The sequence below is a fragment of the Kogia breviceps genome, chromosome 3 (genome assembly GCF_026419965.1).
Source record: "Kogia breviceps isolate mKogBre1 chromosome 3, mKogBre1 haplotype 1, whole genome shotgun sequence".
NCBI classification, from domain to species: Eukaryota; Metazoa; Chordata; class Mammalia; order Artiodactyla; family Physeteridae; genus Kogia; species Kogia breviceps.
The window spans coordinates 156103428-156110609 of record NC_081312.1 but is presented as its reverse complement, the minus strand read 5'-3'; positions in this window follow the sequence as shown (position 1 = coordinate 156110609).

Here is a 7182-nt window from a genome sequence, read left to right as displayed (position 1 = left end):
AGAAAAAAGCCACCCGGAGTAGCACTGGGCCATTGCACAGGTGAGTGAGGCCTTTTTGTCCTTTCCTAGTCAGCCCAGTCACCAATGCAAGGATAGTACGTGAACAGAAGAACCACCCATCTGTGCTGTATCTGAATCCCTGACCCTCAGAATCTCAAGCAAACAAAGATGTTTTTGTTTTACGCCACCGAGTTTTGGCGTAAAACTTAGTGGCGTACCATACCACATACCATAAGCATCTCTGTGGCTCTTGAAATTTCCTGACTTTGTCCCCCCTTCCTCTGTAAGTCAAGGGGATACTTACCCAAAGACACTCAACACCCAGCTCGAGGAAGTGGGGAATGAGGGCAACCACCACCGCCTGTTTCTGGGCTTGATAGGAATGGCAGAGAGGTAAGTGCGTCTCCCCTGGGAGGGCATTCTCCTGCTGAAAGGCCCCCCACAGGCCTTCTAACAGCATGTCTGATGGTGCTGCTCTGCAGTGCTGCCCACAAATGCCACCGAGTGTCTCAGCAAGGAGTGCGGAGAGTTCCCTGCCTCGCTCTGGAGTGCTGACTTCTCACCCAAGAAGGAGAATAGGATGCCCAACTCTGGGAGCCTGGCCCAGGCCAGGCACAGGGAGCCCTGAGTCATAGGCCAGCTCAAGATCCCTCCCCCAACCTGTCTGAGCTGGAGGCCCCACCTCTTCAGGAGGCTCCGCGGGACCCAGGTGCTGCTAACAGTCTTATCTCAGAGCCAGCTCAGAAGAGACAGAGACACCGCTGAAATCCCAGGGCCGCATCACAACGGAAGCAGAAAGCAGTATTAGAGACTAATCATCCTGTGGGATTCCTCAGTGAGTTCCTTTGCTATTGGTGTGCAAGAATCATCACCAAATGGAAATGTCATGTCTGAGTGACTGGTTTTGCATCCAGTGGTGAAGGCATACCCAAAGTACAAGGAAAAAAAAATATCTTAATTCCCATACAAATGAGCCAAGTCACTAATGAAAATCCCTCGCTATCCAAATTAAGATCATCAACTAAATGAATCCCCCCCAACTGATGAATGTACCCAGTTCAAATTTTATTAATAAAACCGAATTTGCTTTCCCAGTTTTATGGATTGAATTCCCCAGTGATGTTATTTATTCCCACCACCTTTTCTTCTTGAATCACAAAATAAATGTCAATTTCAAAAGTTAGATGGTGAATATTCATCTCTCTCCCTAGAATATTGTGGGTGGGAGGCTTTCTTCCCGATTTAGAAGGGGAAAAAAACCGCAATTTAAATATGAAGTATACATAAAGGAAAAAGAAATGGGAAAATTATTATAAAATAGTCTTTTTTTCTTTTATTCCCTTTTTATCCCCATTCCCCACTCTTATTACCTTCTTCTCCACAGGAGACCATTCTAGTGTATTTAATGTGTATTGCTTTATATGTATGCATCTTGTAAATGTGCACTGTTGTTGGGTACATATGTATTTTTAATTGTTGTTACTGGTGTTATGTTATAAATCCCATTGTTTCTTTCTTATCTTCATTCGCTCTTTGTTTCTAAGATCTATCTATGTAGTTATATGAACAACTGACCTTCCGATTTTAACTGCTGTAGAACATTCCATGATGTGCATCCGCCACATGCCACCTTTTCATTCTGCCAGGGATGGACACCTCGATGGCCTCCAACCCCTGGCCACTTTAAACAACACTATACTAAGCGTCCTTGTTCATGTCCCTTTACAGACTTTATAAAACAAATGTTCACACATTTTATTCACAAATCGCCGTGTGTGTCCACATGCCTTTAAATTAGGTGCAAAAGGAATCCAGTAAACATATAGATTTATAAAGCTGAATTTAGATTTCCTAAGTTCTTTCTTTATTTTCATAATGAAAATGTTCAAAAAGCTGTTAACATTATGACTTTGAAAACATAAAGAATCACTTGTTCTTAAATTTATTTTTCATTTTTTTGGCCACACCTCCGGCTTACAGGATCTTAGTTCCCCAACCAGGGACTGAACCCGGGCCTCCTGCAGTGGAAGCGTGGAGTCCTAACCATTGGACCGCCTGGGAAGTCCCACAAAGAATCACTTTAGAAACAAATTATTTCCTAATCAGTAATAGCCTGTGAAAAAAAAGCACATTAAAGAAAAATCAAATCTGTTGTATTCATTTAAAGCAAACACACACTCACAGTAAAATCTCCCAAGGTTTGTAGAGTGAGTCCATTTTTTTCCAGTTGAGCAGTATTACAATTTTTTGGAAGGGCTGCTAAATCACGAGCAAACGGATGAGACAGGTGCATGTGGTCTCTGTTTCTGCTTCGGCGGCAGCATTCTTGTTCTCTTTTCCATTTTAACTCCTACTTGAAAGGGAAAAAGTCAGACACATCTCTAGATGCAGCATGGGTCTCAGCCTGCCCTCTTTCCCTCTGGGAAGTTGCCACTCTTACATTGTGAGTATCTCTTACATGTCAAAATGTCCAACCAACTCAAAAGATGGATTTTTCAATATACTCTTCCACCTTGTCCAGGCCTGACATTTTTGGTCCATTTTGCCCTTTGGATCTGTAGCTTCCTACTTAGTGGCAGTTCGCAGCCCAAGCTGGAGACCTGCCTGCTTGTGAGTTGGCGGCCATTCCCTGGTCATCTCCATGGGTGGGCAGTTTTTTCCCTTAAGTTTAGCGGGTCTCTGTTTGTTCTGGGACCCAGCTCCAGCTCTCTTAAAGGAGTGCAGTGGGGCAAGGGACTTGCATATCTTGAATCCTTTTCTCTGAATGAATCCTTCTCCAGCTCCCCTTTGGACATGGAGCCTTTGTGACTCCTGCAGTTACAGACTTAGGCAAAAATAGCTTTTTGGAGGTTCCTGAGTCCTCCATAATAGCTGGGAGAGTGAATAATCTAAGCTGTGGTTTGATCACTCCTCTTGCCTCTCAGTGCATGTGAAGACCCTCGAATCCTCTTTTAAATAGATGTGCAAGAATAGTCAGGAAACTTTAGAGATGGTTAATAAAGAAGGAAGCTTTCCCACCCAGATACTAAAGTGCATCAAGCTGTGACAGCTGAAACAGTTTAGAACTGGCACACAGAATGATACATGAGTAGAATGGAAGAGAAAGTCTCGACATAGAGCAAGAACCTGGAAGAATTTAGCATATGGAGATGACAGCATCTCAGACCAGTGATGAAAGATTGGGTGATAAGACACAGTGTTAGGAGTCCTGGTTAATCATTTTTTTTGGAAAAAAAAGTTAGATCCCTACCTCACACCAGAAGATGAAACATCTAAATGTTAAAAAAAGAAAGAGGGGGCTTCCCTGATGGTTCAGTGGATAAGAATCCACCTGCCAACACAGGCGACACGGGTTTGAGCCCTGGTCCGGGATGATCCCACATGCCACGGAGCAGCAAAGCCCGAGCGCCACAACTACTGAGCCTGCGCTCTAGAGCCTACGAGCCACAACTACTGAAGCCTGCGTGCCTAGAGCCCATGCTCTGCAACAAGAGAAGCCACTGCATTGAGAAGCCTGTGCATGGCAACAAAGAGTAGCCCCTGCTCACCACAACTAGAGAAAGCCCACGTGCAGCAACGAAGACCCAATGCAGCCAAAAATAAATAATAAAATAAAATGAAATAATTTATTTTTTTAAAAAAAGAAAGAGTGTAGGAGAAAGAAGTCATCGGTAGATTAGAGAATACTGGCGACTATTTATACAACCTCAGAATAAGGAAAGTTCTATAAGCACAGCAACAAAGGCAAACACCATACAGGAAATATTGATAGATTTCACCAAAAGTAAAAAGGAGACATTTTTCTGTCTATAAACCCATCAAAAACAAAACTTAAAGGCAAAATAGAACTGGGGGAAATATTTATAGCATATATGCCAAGTTGTTAATATCAGTATATTAAGAATTGTCACGGACCAATAGGAATAAAGATGAGACGGATGTTGAGCCCCAGAGAAGGCACCATTGCTTGAGGAAAGTTGCCAACGGCCTGGTAATATGTTGATCACATCAGACCCCTTCTTCGCCTAAAGGGACAGCAATTGGTGCTTTTTAGATTTTTACCTACGGCAGAGAAGGGTTTGCCTGCCCTGTCTACAGTATGTCTGCCAGCACTCCCATCTGTGGACTGGCAGACTGGCATGATATTCTGAATAACACGGGCTCAGCGTGAGTGACTCACTTTTTGGAAAAAAGGAGGGCTGACCGTGGCACACACAATGGGTTCCACTGGTCTTCCTCCACACCCCATCAGCCGGAAGGAGCCAGCCTAATGTAACAGTGGAGCACTCTGTCCAAGTCTTAGCTAAAGTGCTGGCTCTGGGACAACACCCTGCAGAGCTGGCAGGGCAAGCTCCAGGATGCAACACGAACTGATGAGCTGTTTGCAGAGCTGTGTCGCCAGTAGCTAGAATACACAGGTCTGGGAGGAAAGGAGAGGCTGCTGTTTGCTTTCTTTGTGGCTTCGATGGCTGTTGACACTGTCATTGCCATTATCTTTATAGTGACTGTCGTTCCTGGTTTTCACAAGTGCCAGAGCCAGCACTGCAGCCTGTGCATCCCCTTCCTCCTATGTAGCGCTGGGAGGCTGCAGCTTGGCAGGGGGTGTCACCACCACACTTAGCACTAGAATTCAGATCCTTGTTGCCCCCCGCCCAGTGAGAGATCCAACTCCAGAATCCCAGCCTGAGGGTCTGCTTCCTAGGGCTACTTCTGGTGCCAAACATCCTAGTTTGGGTTCCCCACCAAGCAGACTCTTGAGACTAGACTGTGAGAGTGAGTAGTGAATCTGGGAGTGATTCCAGGAAACACCAGCAGGGGAGGGAAGGGAGTCCATACTCCCTTGTGTTAATGACCATGGGTCACCACTGTGGGTGAGAGATGATGTGGAACATGCTTTGGAGGGGCCTCATGGCTGGGGTCGTTATCTACCCGCTCCTGTTCATCACTAGTCAAGACTGTCCCTAAGGTGCCCATTCCTCAGAGCCTCGGACCTTCTTGGAGAGTGAGCTGAACATGTTCCCCCAGCCTTTGGGCGGGGAGTCTCTGGGGCTGGAGGTTAGAAGGCGCCCAAGTACACGGGACAGTGATTGTTAAGGTGATATGACATGTCTGACTTGGGGTGTGTGTAATTGACCCTAATGGCCACGAGGTACTGGGGCTGCTGCTATACTGTGGGGACAGTGAGGAGCAGGTCTGGAGCCCAGAGAATTCACTGGAGTTTCGTAGTGTTTCCAAGCCTGGTGATAATGGTGAGTGGGGAGTTTCAGCGACCAGAATCCCACCAGGGCAAGGCAGTTAAGGGCTAAGACCCTTCAGTGAAGAGCTGGGTCTCCCCAACAGGTAGGCAGCATAGACCAGCGTGCTGGTTGAGGCTGAGGGAAATCTAGATTGACCGGTAGAGGAGGAGGATCATGGCTTAAGGACCAGCTGCATTACATCTTGGGAGAGACCGTGGTTCGCCACCACCTTGAAGGGGTCTCTGTGAGGAAGTGACCTTGCTGGAGGATTTGTGTGGATCTGAGTAGTACGGAGGGGGCAGCCTGGATGCTATGCCCATCGTGTATCACTTCAGATCTTCTCAGCCTCAGCTCCTACTCCATCCCCGCTGTGGCGGGCAGTTCCACACTGGCTTGATCCGTTTCATGAAGCTACAACCTGAAGGCTCCTTTCCTGCGACCTGCGCCAATGCTTCTTGCTTCCTGCCTCAGGCCCAGGAAACCCAAGGATCCTGCTCAGGACTCGTACATGTGTAACCTGGATGATCAAGGCAAGTTGACTCTCATGATCAGTGGGGGACAGAGCCAATGGATACAGGCTTCTTTGATCTCCGGGGAAGATCGTTCTGGATGCATTTCATTTGCTCCTCAGAAGGCTCCATAGGACTGAGCACTGTTGCCCACATAGGTGGCCAGCTTGATAACACATCCTTGGCTCAGCTCTCCCCTCTTCCCCGTTTTACTTCCACTGTCCTTCACTTCTGTTTCTTGGGATTAATTCCCAAATAGACTATCTTCATGGAAGCTCTGGGGGGAATCCAGGCTAAGATACTTAAGGTCCGTGCACTTATGGAATTAAGCTTCCATTACAAGTCATTTCTGTGTTCCTTCCTTTTATTCATATGAATCTGATTGAATGAATGGTTGTTACAAAATCAAAACTCAGTATCTTCCCAAACTCCTCCCCAGACCTCAGGCAAGCTGTCCACCTTGCGTCTCCATCATTGTTTACCCTGACATTCCTCTGCACATGGGTGTTCTCAAAATCATTACATAGAGCGGTGATCCTCCAGCGAGGGAAAATAGTGCTAGTTAATTGTTGGCAGTTAATTCTCTGTGGGACTTTGACATTTCTGCCTGTCTTACAAGCCAAGGCTTCTCTGTTTGCTCCAGACTGTTGTTTTTCAATGATATCTACACAGTGAATGGCCTTGGAAGATAAAGACTGTGTTTGCCTCTGGAGCAAAGGGCGGGCATGTTTACTGCCAATTAAAAAAGATTCGGGTTCCCTAAGTTCAGGGTTCCTGTCCTCAAGTGCAGGTGTCACTTGGCATTCTTTCTGTCACCTAGACCTCTTTATGTCATCCTGTGGAAGCAAAAAATCCAACCAAGCAAAAACCCCCACTGTCTCTCTGGCTATTGCTATTACTATGAGTCCCAAAGTCCTTTGCTCTGACCCAGGAGACCTGTGTCTTGTGCCAGCATCCGTGGAACTGTGACAGGCTAACTTGGTAGATTGCAAGTAGGATAAAATCTTAGACAGTTCTTCGCGGCTCTTGATATGTGCTGTTTTAGTCTTTACCGAGACCCTAAATCCACCTAGTTAAACGCCCACTGTGTTCTTCCCTCAGCCTTCTGTTGTTGCAAGAATTCCTTTAGCGGTCACTCAGCCACTTTTTATTGAGGCCCTTCTGTGCGCCTGGCCCTCTTCTAAAGCCAGGACTAAATGAAACAGACAAAATCCTCATCCCCTTATGACTTACATTCTAGTGAAGTACTCATCTGTGCTATTGGCTTTCTCTCTTTGTTTTGTCCGTCTCTCTCTCTCTAGATAACGTGAACCTAAATTCACCAATGATACTGATTCTATTCTTTCTTCTAACTTTAAGACCAACCATTCCCTCCTCCAGTGAAACGGGTTTCTTCTCCAAATTCCCTCTCACATCAGTATGCCAGCTCCTCCCAT